This window comes from Sus scrofa, chromosome 1, assembly GCF_054392235.1.
Source record: "Sus scrofa isolate SSC_HxYL_T2T_F1_AM1 chromosome 1, Sscrofa_HxYL_maternal_Yorkshire_Landrace_v2.0, whole genome shotgun sequence".
NCBI lineage: Eukaryota > Metazoa > Chordata > Mammalia > Artiodactyla > Suidae > Sus > Sus scrofa.
Genome location: NC_139383.1, coordinates 151311569 through 151337332, shown reverse-complemented (window position 1 = coordinate 151337332; position 25764 = coordinate 151311569). Strand labels below are relative to the sequence as shown.

At 37.7% G+C, this 25764-nt stretch overlaps 3 non-coding genes across 3 annotated transcripts; all 3 read left to right on the top strand.

Annotated features, from left to right (window-relative positions):
* The first annotated feature begins 275 nt into the window (after positions 1-275).
* Positions 276-356, top strand: LOC146406437 (small nucleolar RNA SNORD115). Its single transcript, XR_014832784.1, has one exon. It is a non-coding gene; the product is annotated as a small nucleolar RNA SNORD115 (small nucleolar RNA).
* Positions 357-5742: 5386 nt separating this feature from the next.
* Positions 5743-5822, top strand: LOC146406436 (small nucleolar RNA SNORD115). Its single transcript, XR_014832800.1, has one exon. It is a non-coding gene; the product is annotated as a small nucleolar RNA SNORD115 (small nucleolar RNA).
* A 12493-nt stretch (positions 5823-18315) lies between these two features.
* Positions 18316-18382, top strand: LOC146406435 (small nucleolar RNA SNORD109A). The gene has a single exon (XR_014832485.1). It is a non-coding gene; the product is annotated as a small nucleolar RNA SNORD109A (small nucleolar RNA).
* The last annotated feature ends 7382 nt before the right edge of the window (positions 18383-25764 follow it).

Genomic DNA, 25764 nt, shown 5'->3' with positions numbered 1-25764 from the left:
CTGACTGGAGTGAGGGGAGGTAGAGCCTGTGGGACACCAGGACACCTCAGGTGACAGACTTTGTGTTCTCACCTCTCTCTGACAATCCTCTAGGCACATCTCTTCCACTTAAAGAAGACGTGAATGTGACCTGCTGTCCAAGGGTCAAGTTGTGTCAGCCTTGGCCCAGCTGACACAAAGAACGCATGTCCTGTGGATCATCCTCATTGGCAGGGAGCACATGAGTTAAGCGTCTTCAGGTGCCACTTTCTGGTTGCCTGCCGAGTGCCTAGCTCAGGTTGATGATAAGAACTCACATTGATATGAAGAAAGATGATGACTTAAAAATCATGCTCAATAGGATTACACTGAGGCCTGATGGAGGTGGCAGGCCAAGGGCAGGAGGAGGGGGTGTTCTTCTGACCTTTTAGAGCCCCATGATTTGGGCATGGAAGCACGTCTATCCTAGGACATCAGCCCTTGAGGCTCAAGGGGGAACTTGAGCTGAACCGTGGCCAAGACATGCCTCAGGTTTTGGCTTTTCTACAATCTCTCACTGCCCAGGCCAAGAGCCAATCGGCAGGGCCTGCCCTTAGCACTTGCTCCTGGGCTTGTGTCTTCCATCCAGATCCTTGAGCCAATATTCCACCAGGGCCTGAATCTTTCCAGGTGAGTGGCAATATTTTGCCTCAGACCCAGTCCCCAGCAGACCTATGACCAAGGGGAGGCCAGGCTCTCCTCAGTGAGGGGGAGGGGGAGCAGAGGGCTCACAGCATGTACCTGAGTTCTGCAGGAGGGCTAAATTCTCTAGTGGTAGCTTCTCACCCGAGATAAAATGCTGGACCTGAAGAGCTGGGGCTTAGAGTGGAATTCCTGTTTGATGGATCTCAGAAGTCAGGTTTCCCACAGAACTTCCTGGAGAACAGGGCCACAGGTCTCTGTATACCTTGATGCCCAAAAGGCTGATGTTCTCCTTGAGGGAAGACCACACAGGGTTTGTGCTTTGTGGTCCAACAGGGACCTTGGTTCAAGAAGTATCATGGAGCTGGACTGGACAAGGTGTGATGCAGACATCACACCTTGATGCTGCTGGCTCTGAATAGAACTGAAGTGCCACCCAGGCAGTTGCACAATGTGACTAGGTCAGCTTCAAGGACCATGTGCTTTGGGAGATGCTGCCGGTGCCCAGATGGTCCTTGAACAGCATTTGTTTGAGGGTAGGGTGCCCATCCCTGTTCAGGTGGCCTGCTGGCCCTCTAGCCAAGAGCACATTTCTGAGTACAGGTTCAAAAGAAGGATGTGGGAGAGCTGCACAGCCATGGCATCATCTCCACTGAGGAGCACTGGCGGCCCCCCAGTCAAGGGCAGGCCCCAGGCTCTGGACCCAAGTGTGAGGAGAGGCAGTGAGGAGCAGGCCATTGGGCAGGTCAGGGGTAGTAGGAAGCCCACACCAATGGCACTTGGCCCTTGTTTCTGGCCTGAACCTTTCACTAGAGGACTTGTTACATCATCTCGTGGTGAAAGGCTGGGCTGGTCACCATTCTGTGCTCCCTGAAGTGGAGATTCCAAAGCCCTTCCCAGCCACCTTCACTCTTTCTCTGCCCCAGCAAGTGTCCAAGCTCCAAGTCCCAGCAACACTCCCTGAAGGGTAGCAACCAGGATGGAACACCCAGGAATCTCTTATTTTCCCCAGGAAGCTCCTTAGGGATTGTGCGGCCTGGAGGCCTTTGCATCAGGCCTTCAGCCTGGGAGGCCAACAGTGGCCTTGTGCTTTCTCTGGGGGTATCCTCTCTTGATGACCCAGTTCTTCCTGCACCAATGAATTTTATTCATGGCTCATTCATTCACAGGTCCAGGTGTCCACATCATTTTTTTTTTCTTTTTTTGGAACTCCTCATCTAGAATTGCACTCAGAGCCTATGATACTCTAGCCTTCATGGTGGCAAATACCTACACTTGAGGGTAGATTTATTTGTGTTGTTTGTTTATTTATGTATTTATTTATTTATTTGGGGTTTTTTTTGCTTTTTTTGCTTTTTTTTTTTTTTTAGGGCTGCACCTGCGGCATATGGAAGTCCCCAGGCCAGGGGTTGAATCGCAGCTGTAGCTGCTGGCCTAAACTATAGCCATGACAATGCCAGATCCAAGGCGCATCTGCTACCTACACCATAGCTCATAGCAACGCTGGATACTTAATGCACTGAGCGAGGCCAGGGATTGAACCTCAGTCCTCACGGATCCTAGTCAGATTCATTTCTACTGTGCCATGACGGGAACTCCTTTAGGGTAGATTTAGTCTAGGGAAGAGCTGGAGGTCATACACAGCCAGAGAGCTCATAGTTTTTCATTCAAGTTCATATTTTTCTTGATCTTAGATGACTGGTAGGGATGAAGGAAGGGAGAAATGCATGATTAGAGAGGATATGGGGCTGGATGACAGTATGTGGTAGAGCTATAGAGAGTTTTTGAGGAAACTTTGCATTCCAGGCCAGTGTTGCCATCTCCATGGTCAGGTGCCCATTGCCATTTGGTCGAGTGGGAGTTCATGAATGTATTTCATTGGTCATTGGCTTCTCTTAGCTCTCTCCAGGGTATGGGGAGCTAGAGCCTACAGGACACCACGACCCCTCAGGGGATGGCCTTCGGGTTTTCACATCTTTCTGACACACGTCTAGGCACAATTCTTCCTCTAGAGGACAATCTGAATGGCACCTGCTGTTCATGGGGCAGGTTGGGTCAGCCTTGATACAGCACCAGGAAAAGACAGAAGCTCATGTCCTGTGGCTTATCCTCATTGGCAGGAAGCACATGAGGCAAGCATCCTCAGGTACTGGTTACTGTTTACCTGCCGAGTGCCTTGGTTGGGTCAATGATGAGAACTCATATTGACATGAAGGATGGTGTGCTTTGGGAGATGCTGCTGGTGCCTTAATTGTCCTTTTACAGCATTTAAGGACAGGGAGCCCATCCCTGTTCAGGTGGCCTGCTGGCCCTCTGGTAGGATATGGCCTTCTTGGAAGACCCCTTGCTGGCTAAAGCACATTTCTGAGTGAAAATTCAAAAGAAGGCTGGGGGATTGCTGCCCAGCTATGGTGTCATCTCCAAGGAGGGGCATGGGTGGGCCCCAGTCAAGAGCAGGACCCAGGCTCTGGACCCAAGTGTGAGGAGAGGCAGAGGTTGTGTTCAAGAGACTCATTGTGCAGACCAGGGGTAGTAGGAAGCCCTCACCACTGGCACTTGTCCCTTGTCTCTCACTGTAACAGGGCCAGTGTTCTATGTACCTTTGAGGCAGGTATTTATGATTTCCTGAGGGAATTGCCACCTGGCTTTTATAGTTTAATTACTCCCATTTCTTCTGTTTTGGAGAACCTTGACCATATTTATAGATTTTGTCACACAATTTTGAACCTGTGTATTGTGTCTTTGCTTGGATAAGCTTCTTTTTCTGAAGAGATTGAAGGTAAAACCCACCATACATGTTTTGGCTATCAGATTCACATGCTATGCTTTTTGTGTTTAATAACTATATCTGTTATTCTAGCAATGCTGCATACTTGACTTATCCCATTCCTTTTTCTATCTTTATTTTTGATTTTCTTCTTTTTGCCTAGCATGCATTTCTTCAATGAAATCACTATTCATTTTCAAAAGAAACTGAATTTTTGTAATGATTTGATTTAAATCATTCTTTTCTTGTTTTTCAACATTTCATTATAAAATTTTGTGTGTGTGTATTTTGGCTTCTCTGAAATATCAAAGGCATTCTAACCTAACTATATTTTTTAAGCAATCATTCTCAACACCATCAATTTGAGGTCCCCTTGATGTGGCTAAGCAAGGGTAGTATGATTTCATCACTTTGTGTGTTCTAGAACCATGGAATTTGTGTGTAGAGGCACTCTTTCCCCTAGGAAGTAAGGGGTATCTTTGGGACTCTATTGTTTCTATGAGATTCCATGGTCTAAAACTTCTCTTTTGGGCTGTCTCCTTTTCCCTCTTTTACTGCCCCTAGGTTACATATTTTTTTTTGTTCTTTCCCTTAAGATTTTGTCTGTCAGTAAGTTGTCATAAGAAATCAACCTTCACTTTAATAACTGAAATTGTGTTTTCTCCCTAAAGTCAGACCCCAGAGGACATTGGACTCTTGGTGGGGGACAACCTCCTCAAATCAGTAAAGGGTAGAGAGGTCTTTTTTGAACTTCAACACCAAAAAAGCATCATTTCTCTTTAAGTATTACCTCTCCCTTGTAGGAGCTCTTTCACTGAAAGCTCCTTAGGCCTTAATTTTAATCAGATTGGCAATGGCACTTTTTTTTTTTTTTGCTTGTCCCTGGGCAACATTCACACAGCCCTCTGATATCACTGTTACACTGAAGGGAAGGCACTTGTGGCGTGTGCCTTGATGTGTCCCAAGAACCTTGGGTAGAGAGAATTCCTATCTTATGCCTGGAGAACATGACATATAGGCATGAACCCCAGGGTCTTAGCTTGGAGAAGTTAGTGGCTATTAAAAGTTCTGAGGGGCAGCCCTTGTGCTTCTATAGGGCTTGTCCAGGTAAGTTTCAGGGATCTTGGACCCTTTGTGAAGTCAGTGATTCCTGATGGTCCCTTTGATAATGTTTTGCTTTGCCCAATCCTGCCATTGCAGTTTATGTGGCATTCCTACACTCTGGGAGATACTGCCTTCAAGTAGGATACCCACCAGAGGAGAAAACATTTCTGAGTGTACTTTTTAAAATTTTGTGGAGAGCCCTTCATAGCCATGGTATCATTTCCATTGAGTGGCTCTGTTTGTCCAATGTACAGAGGTGGCCCAGGGTGTGGGTTTAGGTGGGAGGAGTGGCTTTGCTGTTGTTTGAGGCTCACTGGAGAGCTATGGGTGGGCACACAGAACCAATGAAACTTAGCCCTTGGCCCTGGCATGAAAGTCCCAATACAGGGCTTTGCCTGGTTGACTGGTTGTGAGCCTATGGGCTGCACATCTTCAGATATCTGCTTCCTTGAGCATAGATTCCGTGGTATTTCACAGCCCCCTTTTCTGTGTGTTCCCATGCAAGAGGCCAAGCCCAATGTCCTATTGGTCCCCTCTACCCCATTGCTTACACAGTCCAATAGCAAGCCTATACAGATATCTCAGTTCACCTAGATGCTACCATAGTGTTTGGTCAACCAAGAAAATCCTGTGCCAGGCCTTCTGTTGGGTAGACAACAAATGCACATCTGCCTTCTTTCTGTTGTCCTATATTGATTCTTCATGCACTGACACATTGTTGATGTATTCATTCATCTACTCCTCCACTGAACCACACATTCTTTTATTTTTTGTATGTATGTATTTAAATAGGAAGAAAATCAAGGTGCTAGGGAGACAAGGACTTTTGGAAGTAGAGAGTTCAATACGTAGGTTTGCATTTCAGTTAGGTGTTGATGTCTCTGTGTAAGTGCATTTGTAGATCTTTGTGTTCTTCTATGTATTTCTTAGATCATCATTGGATGGACGAAGGTATAGAACTCATGGCCCTCGACCTCTGAAAGAATGAATTAGGAGTTCTCACAGCTGTCCTTTCTCCTCTCTAGTTACACAAAATTTCAAGAGGAAGCTCTGAATATGTCCTGCTGCCTGGAAGCAATCCATGTCATCATTTGTCTAGCACCTGGAATAGACAGACAGTCACATCCCCTTGAATATCCTCATTTGAAGAAAGCATCTGAGATTAACATACTCAGGTGCCAGTGCAGGGATGTACTGGGAATCCCTTGGTTGGGTCAATGATGAAAAATCATATTGTCATGAAGAAAGTTGATGATATAAAATGATTCTCATTAGCAGTCAGCTGAGGCTTAATGGAGGCTGCAATCTGAGGACAGGAGCCTGTATGTTCTTCTGTGTCTCCTAGAAGCATGGAATTTGGGTGTTGAGGCACCCTTTTCCTTGAGTAAAGCCCTTGAGAATCTACATTACCTATGTTCTTCTACGTGTGCAACACATCTCTTGTTTTCAGATTTCTTTTCTAATACCTGGTTGCACTGCCTGGAGGCTTACGTGGGCCCTTTCCTTAGCTCTTTCCCTTCTGTTTGTGTCTTTCTAGAAGGCTTTTGGCCAAGAGTTTCACCATGGCCTAAATAACTGAGGCAAATTGATGTTTTTTCCCCATGTACTGACCCCAAAGAACATGTAGCCCTACCTCAAATCAGTAAAACATAGTTTGATTCCCCCCCCCGAACCTCAATACTGATTGTTCAATGACTTCTTTTTAAATATTTCTATAGGCTATGATCTCTGGCCCTAAATTTTTTTTGTTATACCTGAATTCTAATCAGATGTGAAATGGAGTCCATGTTTTATTCACAGGTCCCCTATGGAGGGAACATTTACACAGGTCTCTACACACCTCAAGGCCTAGAATGCTGATCTACTGAAAGTATGGTCAATTTTGTGTGTGCTTTGCAGTCTCCCAAAAACCTTCAATAGGACATGATCAATCCCTATTCCTGGATTCAGTGAGATGCAGGCATGAACCCTTCCCCCCAGGTCTTAGCTGCTACATGCTGCTAACTGCTGAGGAAGCTGAAGGGAAGACCCTAAGCATTGATAGGGCTTTGGTGATGTCCATTGTTATTTTTTTTAAAGGATTTTTATTTTTTCCATTATGGCTGGTTTACAGTGTTCTGTCAATTTTCTGTTGTACAGCAAATTGACCCAGTCACACATACATATATACATTCTTTTTCTCACATTACCCTCCATCATGCTTCATCATCAGTGACTAGATATAGTTCCCAGTGCTATACAGAAGGATCTCATTACTTATCCATTCCAAAGGCAATAGTCTGCATCTATTAACCCCAGATTCCCAGTCCATCCCACTCCCTCCCCCTCCCCCTTGGCAACCACATATCTGTTCTCCATGTCCATGAGTTTCTTTTCTGTGGAAAGGTTCATTTGTGTCATATATTAGATTCCAGATATAAGTAATATCACATGGTATTTGTCTTTCTCTTTCTGACCTTTTTCACTTAGTATGAGAGTTTCTAGTTCCATCCATGTTGCTGCAAAAGGCATTATTTTATTCTTTTTTATGGCTGAGTAGTATTCCACTATGCATATATACTGCCTCTTCTTAATCCATTCACCTGTCAATGGACATTTAGGTTGTTTTCATGTCTTGGTTATTGTTTTTTTTTTTTTATTTTTTGTCTTTTGTCTTCTTTTTTGTTGTTGTTGTTGTTGCTATTTCTTGGGCCGCTCCTGTGGCATATGGAGGTTCCCAGGCTAGGGGTTGAATCGGAGCTGTAGCAACCGGCCTATGCCAGAGCCACAGCAACGCGGGATCCGAGCCGCGTCTGCAACCTACACCACAGCTCACGGCAATGCCGGATCGTTAACCCACTGAGCATAGGGCAGGGATCGAACCCGCAACCTCATGGTTCCTAGTCGGATTCGTTAACCACTGCGCCACAACGGGAACTCCAGTCTTGGTTATTGTGAATAGTGCTGCAATGAGCATATGGGTGCATGTGTCTGTTTCAAGGAAAGTTTTTTTCCAGATATATGCCTAAGAGTGGGGCTGATGGGTCATATGGTAGTTCTATATTTAGTTTTCTGAGGTATCTTGTACTGTTTTCCATATTGGTTGTACTAATTTACATTCCCACCAACAGTGTAGGAGGGGTCCCTTTTCTCCACACCCTCTCCAGCATTTGTTATTCATAAATTTATCAATGATGGCCATTCTGACTGGTGTGAGGTGGTACCTCAAAGTATTTTGATTTTCATTTCTCTAATAATTAGTGATGTGGAGCATTTTTTCACGTGCTTGTTAGCCATCTCTATATCTTCTTTAGAGAAATGTTATTCAGGTCTTTTGCCCATTTTTCAATTGGCTTGTTGGCTTTTTTGCTGTTGAGTTGTCTAAGTTGTTTGTATATTTTAGAGATTAAGCCCTTGTCAGTTGCATCACTTGAAACTATTTTCTCCCATTCCATAGGTTGTCTTTTTAAATACATACATAAGTTTCCTCTGCTGTGCAAAAGCTTGTCAGTTTGATTAGGTCCCATTTCTTTATTTTTGCTTTTAATTCTATTGCCATGGGAGACTGACCTGAGAAAACATTTGTAAGGTTGATGTCAGAGAATGTTTTGCCTATGTTCTCTTCTAGGGGTTTGGTGGTGTTTTGTCTTACATTTAAGTCTTTTAGCCATTTTGAGTTTATTTTTGTGCATGGTGCAAGGGTGTGTTCCAGTTTCATTGATTTACATGCAGCTGTCCAGGTTTCCCATTATCACTTGCTGAAAAAATTGTCTTTTTCCCATTTTATATTCTTGCCTCCTTTGTCAAGGATTAATTGACCGTAGGTGTCTGGGTTTATTTCGGGTTCTATTCTGTTCCATTAGTCTGTATGTCTGTTTTGGTACCAGTACCACACTGTTTTGATGACTGTGGCTTTGTAATATTGTTTGAAGTCTGGAAGAATTATTTCTCCTGCTTTGTTTTTGTTCCTCAAGATTGCTTTGGCAATTCTGGGTCTTTTATGGTTCCATACAAATTTTCGGATTTTTTTGTTCTAGTTCTGTGAAAAATGTCATGGGTAACTTGATAGGGATTGCATTGAATCTATAGATTGCTTTAGTATGGCCATTTTTACAATATTAATTTGTCCACCCAAGGTGTTTTGGAGTATCCCATTGTTCTTGATCAGTCTTTTGAATTATCTTCCTTCACCTAGTCAGGCCCATTGCATTTCTGGTGGAGTTCTTTCTCTCTACAAGACACTGATGGCACCCTCCAAAGGAGAAACTACTTTTTTTTCTTTTTAGGACCACACCTGTGGAATATGGAAGTTCCCAAGCTAGGGGTGGAATCAGAGCTGCAGATGTCAGCCTATACCACAGCTGTAGCAATGCAGGGTCTGAGCCATGTCTGTGACCCACCCTGCAGCTCACAATAATGCCAGATCCCCAACCCACTGAGGTAGGGCCAGGGATCAAACACATGTCCTCCTGGATACTAGTCAGGTTCATTACCACTGAGCCACAAAGGGAGCTTCAGAAATAACTTCTGAGTGTACTTTCCTTCAAAGGCTGTTCAGAGGCCTTGGGAGCTCTTGAATCATCTCCATTGTTAGGCTAAAGTGAGGCCCAAAGTAAAGGGGTGTCCCCAGGATGTGGGCTGAAAAGGGTATAGTTCGTTGCTCTTTTTTTTGGTGGGCGGGCATGCATGGGCTATATATGAGGACACCAAACAAACAAATGATAGCTCTGGTCCCCTATCTGAAAATTTCCCTACAGGTCTTTGCCAGGTTGACTCATGGTGAGCTCTTGAGCTTGTCTCCAGATAACTGCTTTTGAAACATAAATTCCATGGGACTTCACAGCCTCATTTTATGAGCTAGAGTTCCAGCCCAGGGACTCCTGACTATCACCCATTATTTTCACAAAGAAGAGGCAGTGGGAAGTTCTCTATTCTTTAATCTTCCTTTGTTGAATGAATCAATTATTGAATAATTAATGGTACTTTTTGTGAGTTTAAAATATTTCTCTTGAAGATACAAAGGAATGTCATACATAGGTTATGTACATCTAAAAGCTTTGTATCTAATCATTGAATAATGTCCATCTTTTTTCCCCATAAAGTCTTTTTAGTAAGATGAGTTTTTGGATTGTTTTTCCATTCAATCTAGCCAAATACTGTTTACTTGCACACTGAAATGAAAGCTTTCCATTCCTGGTAAGAGCTTTCCAAAAGTGAAATGTATATTTGTGAAGAGCCATGATTTGTGTTTTTAGATAAAACCTAATTTTTCTTGAATAAATTCTTAATATCTGATCCTAATTGCCAAGAATTTTCCAAATATTTGATTTTAGTGCTCTTTGGTTTTTAATTCTCTGGAATTTTGATACTAATGCCTTAGTGTGTTTAGTTCTCATTTTCCTTTCTGCATGTCTGGTTGATAATTGATATGTCAATCTATGACTTTATGTAAGTGATGGTACTGATATACCATATGGTGGCTCTAAAATTTTTTAAAAAGCCATGAAAACATGGCTTTATGATAATTAGCTTCATTCAGATGAGAAGAATAAATATTATAATGGGTTTTCTTCTCATAAATAACTGGCCTACTCCATAAGATCCTTATGAGAAAATTTTCATTTTGATTTGATTAAAATTTGGGAAGTTTTGTGATCCTATGGTCATATTTATTTTAAGCTAAAAATCTTTAGACAAATTCATTTCTGTTATATTTTGAGGGTGTTGTGATATATTTTAATTATTGATGAACTACTCACAATAAGAGACCCAGGCAATTGTGGCCTCAAGTTTGAGGTTCATGTATTTTGTCTTTGATATGTGATTTTGAATAAAATACATGCAGGCTGATATCACTTTTAAAGTTTCTGACATTTATGTTGCTTTACTTCTTTCCCTAGAAAAGACAGTACATGATGTGATTAATTATTATTGTTCTTGATAGTGCATCCTTGAAGATGTATCCAAGGACTTGTCAAATAAATGTGGTTATGTCCATGATGGATTTATCTCTAGTCTACACCATAAGTATTTTGAATTTTTTAGAGTAAGAATAATATTTGTTGGGTAGAAATTATAGAATAATCCACATGAACAATACATACATGAGAGAATAGTTCTCATCCTTGACTACTATTATGCCAAAGTGAATAATGATGAAAAAATGAACTCTCAATTTCCTGAAACACCTGGTAGCTACAGAGGAGTGTTATAATAAATGTTCCAGTCTCCAGGTTACTCCGACATGAGGGTTTAAGGAAACAATTTCTGGTGAGAATTTTCAAGACAAAATGAATATATCAGTGAGTAGTTCAATAGTTCAGATCAATGCGCACTTTTCTTTTTTCCAGAATTATTGAATAATAATTGATGAATATAATGATATAAATTTTAGGTGTACAACATGATGATTTGATACACTATACATTGAAAACAAATATTGTGATCCAGATAATTAACATACCAATCACCTCACACAGTTAATTTGTGTGTGTGTTTGTGTGTGTGGAAAATGTGTAAAATCTTTCACCAAATTTCCAGTATACACTACTGTATTCTTACCTGTACTCACCATGCTGTATATTAGATCCTCAGGATTTACTAATCTTACATCTGAAAGTTTGTACCCTTTGACCTATATCTTCTAATTCCCCCTCCACTCTAGCCCCTGGCATTCTATTCTCTATTTCTACAAAATTGGCTCTTTTAAAGATCCTACATGTTATTTTTTTAGCATACTTCCCTACACGTTCATCAATATTGTTACAAATGGAAGAATTTTATTCTTTTATGGCTGAATAGTATCTCTTTATTTTATACATATATAGATTTTCTTTTCCAATTCATCTATCAGTGGACAGTATTTTTGTATCTTGTTGCAAATAATGCTACAATATTATTTCTACAACATCTCTTCAATTTCATTTCCTTCGGATATATACTTGGGAGTAAGATTTTTGGATCAAGATTTTTGGATCATATAGTAATCTATTTAAAAATTTTTGAGAAACCTCCATACTACTTTCCATAGTGGTAATATCTCATTGTTGCTTTGATTTGCATTTCCCTGATGATTAGTGACACTGACCTCCTTTTCCATTTGTTTGTCTTCTTTGGAAAAATATCTATTCAGGTATTTTGCCTATTTTTAATTGGATGATGATGAAAATGATGACTGCTATTTAGCTATATGAGTTCCTTACACATTTGTATATTAATCATTTATCTGATATATAATTTGCAAATATATTCTCCCATTCTATAGGTTGTCTTTTCAATTTATTAGTTGTTTGCTGTGCAGATTTTTAATGTGATGTAGTCCCACTTGTTTATTTTTAATTTTGTTGGTGGTGCTTTTAGTACCATATCCAAAAAATTATGGCCAAAACCAACATCAAGAACCGTTTTGCTCATGTTTTCTCTGAAGGGTTTCCAGTTTCATGCTTCTGCATGTGGTGATCAAATTTTCCTATCATTATTGGTTGAAATTGTGTATTCTTAGCTCCTAGTTGACCTTCTACTAAACATATGGTGTTAGTTCTGGGCTCTCTATTCTGTTCAATCAATCTATATGTTTGTCTTTATGCCAGTAACATACTTCTTTAATGCCTGTAGCTTTTAATGTTTTATTTTTTGTTGAAATACACTTGATGTACAATATTATGTTAGTATCAAGTGTAAAAATAGTTGTTTGACACTTTATTATGGAATAACCACCACAAATCTAGCAACCACTCATCATCATATGAAGTCAATACAATGCTATTGACCAGATTTCTTATGCAACCCCACCAACAATGCATGAGAGTTCACTTTTCACCACATCCTTGCCAACACTTATTTGTTGTCTTTTGCTTATTTAATGTTATTCTGATAGGTGTGCAATGGTAACTCTTGTTGTTTTTTATTTGAATTTCCCTGATTAGTGATGTTGAGCATCTTTTCATGTACCTGTTGGCCACCTGTATATCTTCTTTGGAAAAATGTCCATTCAGGTATTCTGCTCATTTTTAACCTGGGTGGTTTTATTTGATGTTTGGTTGTATAAATTTGTTGAATACTTTGGATATTAACTCCTTATTAGGTATATAATTTGAAAAAAATATTCTACCATTCATTAGGCTGCCTTTTTGTTTTGTTTCCAATTCTCTTCTCTATGCAAAGCTTTTATCTTAATGTAGTCCCTTATTTTTAAATTTTGGCTTTGTTTCCCTTGCCTGATCCAAAAAATAATCTTAAGAATAATGTCAAAGAGTGTACTGTCTAGGTTTTCTCCTAGTTTTATGGCTTGCAGCCTTACATCTATGTCTTTAATTAATTTAGAATTTATTTTTGTGTATAATGTGAGAAAGTGGCCCAGTTTTATTTTTATTTATTTTTTGCATGTAGCAGTCTAGTTTTCCCAAAACTCTTTATTGAAGAGGGTGTCTTTTCTCCTACTCTATATTCTTGCTTCCTTTATTGTAGATTAATTTACCTTATAAGCATGAGCTTACTTCTGGGCTATTATATTCTATAATCTTTGTGTCTCTTTTTGTGTCAGTACCATATTGTTTTGATTACTGTACCTTTGCAGTATAGTTTGAAATTAGGTACCATGATACATCAAACTTTGTTATTTTTCTCAGGATTGTTTTGGCTATTTGGGATCTTTAAAGTTTCCAATCAAGTTTTAGGATTATTTGTTCTAGTTCTGTAAAAAATGCCCTTGGTATTTTGATAGGGATTGCATTGAATCTAAGATTGGCTTGGGTAGTATGGTCACTTAAAAATATTAATTCTTCCAATATATATAAGTAGGGAGTATATTTCCATTTATTTGGGTCATGTTCAATTGCTTTCATCAATGTCTTATAGTTTTTCAAATACAAATTTTTACCTCCTTGGCTGAATTTTTTGCTTGGATATTTTATTCTTTTTTGATGCAATTATAAACTCAATAGTTTTCTCTTTCTTTTGCTTTTTTTTTTTTTTTTGGTTTTTAGGGCCACACCCACGGCATATGAAAGTTCCCAGGCTAGGGGTTGAATTGGGGCTGCAGCTGCCAGCCTACACCATAGCCACAGCAACATGGGGTCGAAGCCACATCTGTGACCTACACCACAGCTCACAGCAATTCCAGATCCTTAACCCACTGAGCAAGGCCAGGGATTGAACCCACATCTTCATGGATACTTGTTAGATTCATTTTTGCTGTGCCACAAAGAGAACTCAATTGTTTTCCTTAATTTCTTTCATATAATTATCAGTGTATAGAAGTGCAAGAGATTTCTGTATATTAATTTTGTATCCTGCAACTTTACTGAAGTCATTGGAGTTCTAGTAGTTGTTTGGAGGCATCTTCAGGATTTTCTACATATAGTATCATGTCATCTACAGTGACAGATTTCTTTCTTTCCAATTTAGTTTCCTTTTATTTTTTATTTTTAGACTGCTGTGGCTAGGACTTCCAATATTATGCCAAACAAAAGTGGCAAGGTTGGGCATTTGATCTTAGAGATGGTTTCAGTTTTGCACCATTGAATATGTTGTTAGTTGTGCGTTTATCATAAATGACCTTTATTATGTTGAGTTATGTTACCTCTATACTTAATTTATTTGTATTTTTTTTTTCTTTTTAGGGCTGCACCTGTGGCATATGGAAGTTCCTATACTAGGGGTTGAATCAGAGCTGCAGCTGCTGGCCTACCCCACAGCCACAGCAACACAGGATGTGGGCCTCATTTAAGACCTATACCACAGCTTGCAGCAGTGATGGATCCTTAACTCACTGAGTGAGGCCAGGGATCAAACCCACACCCTCGTGAATATTAGTTTAATTTCTGCTAAGCCACAATGGGAACTCATGCATTTTATCTCAAACGGAAGATGACTTTTGTCAAAAGATTTCTGTGTATCTATTGAGGTCATATGATTTTTTCTCAATTTTATGAGGAGGAGTATCACACTGATTTGTGAATACTGACCCATCCTTGCATCCCACTTGATTATGTTCAAGTGTGACCCTTTTGGTATATTGCTGAATTTGGTTTGCTAATTTTTGTTGGTAATTTTTGTATCCATGTTTATCAGTAATGTTGACCTGTAATATTCCTTTTTCTCTGTAGTGTCTTTGGTTTTGGTATCAAGGTAATGCTGTCCTTGTAGAATGGGTTTGACAGTACCCCTTCCTATTTAATTCCTTAAAGTTTGAGAAGTTAAGCATTAACTTTTCATTAAATGTTTCAGTGTTTTGTAGAAATCACCCATAAAGCCATCTGGTCCTTGTCTTTTGTTAGGAATTTTTAAATTACTGATTCAATTTTATTAATGGTTATTAGATGCTTATATTTTCTATTTCCTCTTGATTCAGTCTTGGCAGACTGTATGTTTCTAGGAATTTATTAATTTCTTCTAGGCTTTCTGTTTTATTGGTTCATAGTTATCTCTTATAGTCTTTGGCATTTCTGTGATGTTGATTGTAACTTTTCATTTTTATTTTTTTTTATTTTATTTTTTATTTATTTATTTTTTATTTTTTATTTTTTGTCTTTTGTCTTTTTTTTTTTTTTTTGTTATTGTTGTTGTTGTTGTTGTTGCTATTTCTTGGGCCGCTCCTGCAGCATATGGAGGTTCCCAGGCTAGGGGTCGAATCGGAGCTGTAGCCACCAGCCTACACCAGAGCCACAGCAACGCGGGATCCGAGCCGCGTCTGCAACCTATACCACAGCTCACGGCAACGCCGGATCGTTAACCCACTGAGCAAGGGCAGGGACCGAACCCGCAAGCTCATGGTTCCTAGTCGGATTCGTTAACCACTGCGCCACGACGGGAACTCCACTTTTCATTTTTATTACTGGTTTTATTTGGGTTTGCTCTCTTTTTTTCAATGGCTATGCCATGGCATATGGAAGTTCTTAGGCTAGAGATCAAATCCAAGACTCAGTTGTGACCTATACCACAGCTGTGGCAATGCAGGATCCCTAACCAACGTACCACGTTTAGGACTGAAACTGCAATTCCACAGTGACCCAAGCCACTGCAGTCAGATTCTTAACCCACTGCACCACAGCAGGAATTCCAGGTCTGCTCTCTTGATGATTCTTTGTTTCATTGAACTTTCTACTTTTTTGGGCCCTATTTTATTTATTTCTGCTCTTTCTTATTTCATTTTTAATAACTTTTAAGTTTGTTCTTTCTCTAATTCCTTTAGGTATAGTTATACTCTTTAATATTTGTTTATTTCCTAAAGTAGGCTTGTGTCACTTCAAACTTCCCACTTATAACTGCTTTTGTTGCTAAGATTTTGGAAAGTTGTGTCGTGTTTACATTTTCCTTTGTCTCCAGGTCTATTTTTATTATCTCTTTGGCTATTTAGTATCATATAGTTTAGACTCCATGTGTTTGTGGGTTTTGCAGTCTTTTTCCTTGTAATTGCTATCATTGTGGTTGGAAAAAAATACTTAATGTAACTTCAACTTTCTTAAATTTATTGAGACTTTTTTGGTGGCCTAGCATGGGATCTATTGCAGAGAATGTTCTATGTGGTTTGAAAAGAATGTAATCTGTGGCTTTTGCATGGAATATTCTACATATATCCATTAAGTGCACCCGATCTAATGATTAATTTAAGCCCAGTATTTCCTTATTGATTTTCTGTCTAGATGATCTGTCCATTGAGGTAATGGTGGTGTTAAAGACCTGTGCACTTATTGTTACTGTCAATTTGCTTGTTTGTTAATATTTGCTTTATGTATTTAGATGGGCCCATTTCAAATGCATAGATATTTTCAATTATTATATCTTGTTAGGTTTATTTCTTTATCATTACAATGCCCTTCTTCATCTCTTGTTACAGCTTTTGTTTTAAAGTCTATCTTGTCTTATATAAGTATTGCTACTTCAGCTTTGTTTCTGTTCGCAGAATATCTTTTGATTGAAACATTTAGGTCATTATAATTAATTATTGATAGCTATGTACCTATTGCCATTTTGTTGTTTCCCGTTGTTTTGTAGAGGTTTTTATCATATGGTTTTGATATGAATGCATATCTTCTTTGACAAGGAAGATATGGATTCACATTGAATGTGACTTCTTCTATCAGATGGGATTATCACATTGTATATACTTCACATACTTTAGTAATCTTAAATGATATAACCCAAGTGCACAGTTAACTACTGATTGTTCCTATCATACTGCATAAATATATCAGCATTAAAAACTGCCACACTGCAATAATCACTTCATGTTTGACTCTAAACAGAAGGATGCTGGGACGCTTCTGAAGTTGCCATTATAAACCCAGTTACTAAAATCAAGTCAAATGTCCACCTGCGCCATTTCTACTATAAGCTGAATGCAAGTGGTAAATTGTCAAGAGCATTAGTGTGGTGTAAGGTGTGCTTATTAGTTCATAGTTAACCTGCCTGGATCAAGGATGAGCATAAGTATTGAGGTTACTGAGATCCAGCTGAGTGGTCTTACAATAAGACAAAACTCTCAGAACTGGCTTGACTGATAACCTCAATAATATCACAGTACACCAATCATATGCCTTGCATTTTGTTCATCACAGGATATTTTTTACATAGCAAGGTATTTATATAGTCTTGATTAGGTTAAATACAATTTTACAATTTTCCATTTGAGATAACTGCTGTGTCACTTATTTTAATAGTTCAGTAGAGAGCATTATTGGCTACTTACTAAATAAAGAACTCAGAGAGGAAATAAGTGAATAAATGAAATGGCATGGGTTACAATGGATCAAAAAACTGATTTTGTGTCAAGGAATGCTTATATGATTAAATTTTTATATGATTAATTTAAATGAAACCAACGTTTTATTTTTAATTAATTTAATGCATTGTATGATCTGATCTATTTTTCTTTGTAATGTTATGCTGTAGGTCAAAACTACAAAATGTTACTCTTCTTTCAAGTGAACAAATTACTTTCATGGAAGGAAAGTGAGCAGCTATTCTGGTAATTTGAAATTCTTGTGTTTTATGACTAGTGATGTCAGTTGTTAAAGTCTGTGAGGTCATTATTTCAGAGACTCAAGGAATAATATATATATCTTTTTTTGTCTTTTTGCTATTTCTTGGGCCGCTCCCGCGGCATATGGAGGTTCCCAGGCTAGGGGTCGAATCAGAGATGTAGCCACCGGCCTACGCCAGAGCCACAGCAACGCGGGATCTGAGCCGAATCTGCAACCTACACCACAGCTCACGGCAACGCCAAATCGTTAACCCACTGAGTAAGGGCAGGGATTGAACCCGCAACCTCATGGTTCCTAGTCGGATTTGTTAACCACTGAGCCACAACAGGAACTCCTATTTTTGATATATATTTTTTTCTTGTGAATGTCTCTATATGGTTAAAGGAATTTTAGTGTTTCTTCCATTTTTAAAAATAATAACCTGAATAATTTCGGAGTCATTGCCATATTTCCTTTTCACCATTTTATACTGGATGACAAACAATAATCTTGTAGTGAAATGCAAGTATGCTAAACATTGATGTTTATAATCTTTATCTGGAACATTCAGAATATAGTTGCTTCTACTTTTATTTGTACTGTAATTATACTACATATAATTTTGATACATTATTTACTCTTCAAATTTATAGTTATTTTTATTTTCCCAATAGATTTGATGTAATTTTTAGGACAATCCAAGGTCACATTTTCCCAGGCTATTAATATAAGAATTCCATTATTTAATACCACATATTGTTCTTTATTCATGACGCAATAGATAAGCCTAAAGGAAATAAGCCTGGCTATGGAAATGCTTATTTGTTGGGAGGGTGCTTGTCTGGATCGATGATGAGCACAACTGTCTGAGGATGCTGAGAGACTCATTCCAGATGTCAATCTGAGGTCCAGATGAATGCCCCTTCTAATAGGACAAATAAGACTCTCAGAGCCTGGCTCTCTTTGGTGACCTCTTAGAAACAACATAATACCACTGTCAGAACACTTTTTTCTTTCTCAATGAAAAGGGTATTCATTTCTACATGTAAGGCAATATGCACCTTTATGATCAGTGACCCATTTTACTTCATTTTGCTCAGTAGAACCAAGAGTCATAAATATGACTATACATAACTGTATACTTGAATAAAATGAGAAAATGGAAAACATTGAATTAGAAGGGGACAAGCAGCTGTGACAGGTATTGAAAGTCTCATTAATGTTGGACTAAAAGAAGGGAACACTGCATGCATATATTAAATAATGGTAAGAGAAGTGAATTTTAGTTATTTTTACTATTGATTATTTTCTTAGACTGTCTTTCCTTTCTGTCATGTTTTGCTGAGCTAGAAAGACTGGAATGAGGTCTTCCACTTCAGAGAATAAGGGTGAGTAGCTATTTGAAATTCATATGTCATATGCTCTTTGCCAGGTCCTGAGGTCTCTGTTTATCTTTTTGAGAGGGTTTTTTGAGAATATTTTGATGTGTCCTTTTTCTGAGACCCTCGCCAAGGTCACTTACATTATTGAATCTGTGTAATTTCTTCTTCCATTTTAACTCTTTTCTGCTTTGATGGGAAATGTAGAGACTTTTAGAGAATATTTTTGTCAATTTCATATTCAATCAAAAATTATTGTAGTAAAATCCAAATGTACCAAAATATTATATTATCAAAATATTTTCCTTATCTGTTTAATTGCTGGGATTTAAGGAGACTCCATAATTCACAGGACTTTGTGGTTATACTGCACTATATTGTTTCTACTTCAGTATTTCTTGATTAGCATAAAAATTACTTACTTTTGTAACATGGAAAGTTATATGTGGGAGTTCCCACTGTGGCACAGCAGAAGCAAATCCAATTAGTAACCATGAGGTTGCAGGTTCGATCCCTGGCCTTGCTCAGTGGGTTAGGGATCCAGTGTTGCCGACAGCTGTGGTGTAGGTTGCGGACACAAGTCAGGTCCCACATTGCTGTGGCCATGGCCTAGGCTGGCAGCTACAGCTCTGATTTGACCCCTAGCCTGGAAACCTCCATATGCCATGGATGTGGCCCTAAAAAGCAAAAGAAAAAAAAAGAAAAGAAAGTTATAATGTGAAATTTTGCTAGATCTTTTCAAGGCTGGGAAGTTTTTATATGATGAAAATTGCAATATTCTTTTGAAAAACAAAGGAAAGGTAATTTTTTTCTTGAGAAAGTTCTTCAGAAACTCTATCAATTAGTACTTGCATTTGTACTTACTATGTATTACTTATTTATATTTATCTCTAAAACCACAGAAGATAATTCTAAAGGAATGAGTAATAACCTAAAAGTACTCATAGATCAAAAAGGAAATTGGCTTAGCCAGAAATTGAAATGAACCCTAGAACTTCAATAATTAACAGACCTTTGAGCACGCAAACGAACACCAAGAACAATGGGGTATGTTTTTACTTTTAAAATTATGTTCTCACAAATTCTTATTTGCATATTTCTTACTATTAGTAGATTGACATAGCCACGAAGTCAGGAATACTGTCTCAATCAAGAGTATGACAGCACACTGATGCATGGTATATATTCAGTAAATTGCTCATATTATTACTCTACAATAGTATAGGATTCAGATATAGTAGCAGAGTATGACTAGCATAATAGCACTTTTACTTATGAAAGTATCTTAACCAGTGTGTTGATTAGTTGCTGTTACATGGCAAATTTTTAAGCTGTACAATTATAGTGCATGCTCTTTTCTACATGTGTATCTCAACAGAAAGTTTCAAATATACCATCAAAATAGTTCAAATATTAGCTAATACATTTCCTAGGAATACTAACATATAATGTGTTAGTAGGGGACTAACAGTTGATGTCTTTAGGACAGGTCAAGAAATTCTCTTTTGAACACAGACGTTTCAGTAAATCAAACACTGCAGTAGCATTTAATACTGACAGCCATACCAGGATAGCCTTTCATTTGCAGTCACTTAAATATTATTAATCTTAAAGCAAAATTTGTATACTAAGGTTCAGATGTTCTGAAAAGTGCCATTTAGATAAATCAAAGTTTTATTTATAATAATTTACATTCTGATAATTAATTTGAATAAAAATGAGAGGATAAAATTGATCACACTGATTTTTAAAGTGTTCATATGAAGAAATTAATCAGGTTGGCTTTCCTAGTAAGTACTGTTAAGATGCTGGTACCATGTGTGTTTCTTTCCAGATAACTTGAGATTTACCATTGATAGGCAAAATCAGTGAATTTACTGACAAAATGTTCACAATATTCACTTGTTCTTTCATTATCAGTAGAATCTGAAGTGAGGTCAACATTTTTAGTCTTTAAAATGCTAATTTGTGTCTTCATTTTTACCCTGATCAATTAGGCTTAAAGTTTGTCAATTTTAATTTTTCTCAAAGAACAAACTTTGTTACACTGACTTTATCATTTTTTGTTTTATATTTCATTGATTTCTGCTCTGATCTTTATTATTTCCTTTCTTCTGCTTATTTTGGATTTTATATGTTCTTCCTTTCATAGTTTGTTGAGATGGAAGCTGATGTCATCATTTGAGACCTTTCTTCTTTTCTAATATAGATGCTTAGTGCTATAAATTTTGTCCTAATTACCTTGATGAAATTCAACAAATTTTTATGTTCTCATTTAGTTCAAAATTCATCTTAATTTTTCTTTTGATTTGTGTGTGAGTTTGGTAACTAATTTCAAATATCCATGATTTTCCAGAGATTTTTCTGTTACTGATTTCTAATTTAATCCCCTTGTAGCCTGGAAACATGTACGCCTTGAGTATTATTTTTTATTACTATGGTAAAAGTCACATAACATAAAATGAACCATTTAAAAGTGTAAAATTTAATGGCATTTAGTACATTAACAACTTTGTGCAACTACCACCTCTATCTAATTACCAAATATTTTATTACTCTAAAAGGAAACCCCATGTCCATTAAGCAATCTTCATTCCATTCTCACAGCCCCTGACAACCAGTAATCTGCTTTCTGCCTTCACAGATTTACCAATTCATTTTCACATAAATGGAATCATATAAAATGTGGCCTTTTGTATGTGCCTTCTTTAAAAACTTAGCATAATGTTTTTGAGGTTCTTCCATGTTGTAGCATGTATCCCTTTCATTCCTTTTTATAACTGAATATTACATGGTATGCATATTCCACATTTTGTTTAACCATTCATTGATAAACATTTGGATTTTCCCCACATCTTAATTTCTGTGACTAGGGCTGCTATAAACATTTGACATATGGATTTTTGCTTGAAATTTCAATTTGGGGATATTAGAGGAATTAATTGGTCACATTTTAATTTTATATTTTGGAACTGCCAAAATGTTCTCCACAGTGGCTGCCTCATTTTATATCCCACTCGCAATGGATGAGGGTTGATTTCTCCACATTCTCATCATTTGCTAATTTCCATCTTTTGATTATAGGCATCTTGGGGGAGTGTAGTGTTACCTCATGGTTTTGATTTGTATTTCCCTAACAAATAATGATGAGGAGCATTTACTCATGCAGTTCATGGTCACTGGTACATATTATTTGGAGAAATGTCTGAGTACTATTTCCATTATTTAATTGAGTTGCCTTTATTGTAGAATCCTTTAGATACTCTTAGACATATTTATATTTGTCTATGTATCTACTCTTACCAGAGATTTTCATATTTTTATATGGCTTTGAATTATTTGTGTCCTTTCATTTCAGCCAGATGGACTGCTTTTATCATTTCTCATAGAGCAGGTTTAATGATAATCAACTTTGTCAGCTTTTGTTTATTTGAGAAAGTCATAATTTCTCCATTTTTTAAAGGACAGTTTGGCTGCATATTGAAAAATTAGTTGATAGGTTTTTGTTTTTCCCTGTCAGCCTTTTAAATATATCATTCCTTGGCATTCTGCACACCAAGATTTTTGTTGAAGTAATTCACCTGATTTTATTGAAGATCCCTTGTACGTGATGAGTTGCTTCTCTCTTGCTACTTTCAAAATTGTCTTTTGACAAATTATGTCTTGACACAAGTCCCTTTAAACTTTTACAGTTAGGATTCTTAGATTTATAGTTTAATGCCTTTCAACAAATTTGAGTAGTTTTCAGCCATTATTTCTTCAAATGATTTCTCTTTTCCATACAAGAATCCCATAATGTCTATATTGGTTTATTTGATGATAGTTCACAAGTACTTTAGGTTCTGCTCACTTCTTTTTTTTCTTCTGTTCCACAGACTTATCTCAATTGTCCTGCCTTCAAGTTTGATAATTTTTTCTTCTGCCTTATTAAACCTGCTGTTGAAACCTTCTGGTAAATTTTTCAATTCAGTTATATTTTTCAGTTCCAGAATCTCTTTTTGGTCCTTCATAATTCTCTTTGTTGGTATTCTCACTTTGTTCATATGTAACTTCCTATTTCTTTCAGTTTTTTTTTTTTTTTTGGAGGGGGGGTTGCTTTAGCTATTTGAAAATATTTAAGACAGTTCCTTTAAAGTCTTTATTTAGTAAGTCCAATGTCTATACTTCTTCAGAGGTGGTTTCTGCCAATTTATTTTCTTTCTTTGAATTGTCCATACATCTCTTTGTATGACTTTAAAGTTCTCTTGGTTAAAAATTTGCAAAACAGATTGCCAGCTTTCCCAGACTTTGTAGACTGTATCTGTGCCAGAGAAGTCCTTCACTGTTTAGCTGGTCATGCTCTGACCCTAGGGAATCAGCTGAGATAAAATCTTAAGTTCTTCTCAGAGCATTTATTTTATCTACAACTTTTTTGGGTGTTGTTTTTTTGGTCTTTTGTCCTTTTAGGGTGACACTTTTGGCAAATGGAGGTTCCCAGCCTAGGGGTCTAATCAGAGCTGTTGATGCCGGCCTATGCCAGAGCCACAGCAATACTAGATCCAAGCTGCATCTGTGACCTACACCACAGCTCATGGCAATGCTGAATCTTTAACCCACTGAGCAAAGCCAGGGATCAAACCTGCAACATCATGGTTCCTAATTGGATTCATTTCCGCTGTGCCATGACGGCAACTCCTGTGTATGACTTCCTCAATTTTCCCAGAGTCTCACCTCAGCTTCTCCTCAGGGGTCTAGATGGTCTTCACCCCTAACATATTGCTCTGGATGTCTGCACATCTATAGAATCATTGCAACTTTCACCACCACTGGCTGCCACTTTTCTCTGAGGCCTGAGTTAGGTGAGACCAGTCCTTCAGGAAGCCCCCTGAAAGGGCGTAGGGAGGGGAGCAGGCCAGAATGCTGCAAATAATGCTGCTGTTCTCTTTCCTCTAGTTTAAAGGTGGGAATTGGAAATTGAGCTTTCACCTTCTCCAGAGCAAGACCACACCACATCAGGGAGTTGTTGTGGCAAATGTGAGTAAAAAAAGCCATAAAACTTTCTATCATTTGAATGTGATTTTTCAACTGAGCATTTGCTTGGTTGCTATAGACTTTTGCCTGATTTCCAGAGCTACTACAAGGTTATTTTAGCCAGTTTCTGGTTCTTCTCTTACGTCTCCATGGGATAACAAAAGTTCAGAGCTTCCTAGTTCACCATTTTGCTAAAGTCACTATTCCATATTCACCTTTAAGTATACTGATCCTTGTTTAATGGCCCACGATATGGTCTATCTTGGTGAATATCTCATTCACTTGAAATTTATGTGCATTCTGCTATTATATGGAATGTTCCAGAAATATCACTAAAGTCAAAGTGGCAAATTACTACTCAAGTCTCCAATAACCTTATTTTTTTCTATCAATAACAAAAAGATGTATTAAAATCTCTGATTTTGTGGATTTTTCTATTTTCTTTCCTTGCATTCCTATCAATTTTCACTTCAAGTATTTTCAAAGTTTGTTAGATACATAAACCCTTCAGATTGATATGTCCTCTTGTTAAATTGACTCCTTTATGATTATAAAGTAAAACTTTATTATATACCCTCCTAACATGCTTTGCTCTGAAACATATGTTGCTGGTATTAACATAGTCATTCTAGATTTCCTTGATTAGTGTTAGCATGGTGTATCTATTTCCATCTTAGTTTTAACCTATTGTCTTTGTATTTGAAGTACATTTCCTGTACAATATACATAGGTGTGTCTTTTTAAAAAAAATCCAGTCTAATATTCTCTGCCTTTTCACTGTAGTTTTTACATGATTTACATTTGATATGATTATTACAGCTAATATTAACATTTGGTTGTATTTATCTTATTAGTTCCTTTTTTGTTTGTTTTCTTTTCTGCCTTCTTTTGGGTTAAGCATTGTATTCATTTCCTAGGGCTAATGTAAAAAAGTACTACCAACCAGGTAACTGAAAACAACAGAAATATATTGTCTCACAGTTTGGGAGGCTAGACATTTGAAACCTATATGCAAGAATCCTTCTTGCCTCTTTTACCTTCTGATACTTTTTCCAGCAAGCCTTGGCATTCTTTGGCTTTTAGATGCATTTCTCCAATCTCTACCTCCACTGTCACATGGCCATTCTTCCCCTATGTGTCCTGTTCTCATCTTCTAATAAGGACTAAAGTCACACTGAAGTAGGTCACATCCTAATGATCTCATCTAAATTAATTACATCTGCAAAGATCTTATTTCCCAATAAGGTCAAATTCAGATACCAGGGGTATCTTTTGGAGGGGGACACAATTCAACCCCATGACAACCATTTTCTAGGACTCTGCTTTATTGTCTTATTAATTACAACTCTGCTTGTTAATTTAGTGGTTGCTTTAGGGTTTATATATACCTCTTTATTACAGTCTACCTTCAAGTAATATTATACCTATCACAGTGTATAGTTTAAGAGCCTTATAATACTTATAAAACATATATTATTAAAGGCAGTGGTGTTTTAGGTGAAGATGCGTTCTTAGTTGTGATGGCTGTTTAAAACTGGCATCTATTCCAATTGATTGGGGCCACATTGTTAAATATTTGAAGATTATTCTGGATGGGCCCCGTTGACTGTAAAACAAACTAGCACCTCTAACTTTTAGGGGGCTCAGGATAGGGAAAACAATCCTGAGGGAGAAGAGTCTAAAGGAATAACTGGATAAATTCAGCCCTTTCACCAGTTGCAATAAAACAACTCAACCACCAAACCATTGTGATGGCTGTCCTGATACTTAAGGTCAGTGAGGTAAAAGAAGGAACTTCTTCTACATTGTGAAATGGGCCAACATCATTCTCACAAAGTCACTTCCCCCTACCAAGAAGTTCTGATACTTTGCTGAGTAAGAATTTATGTCAGTAAGATATTGT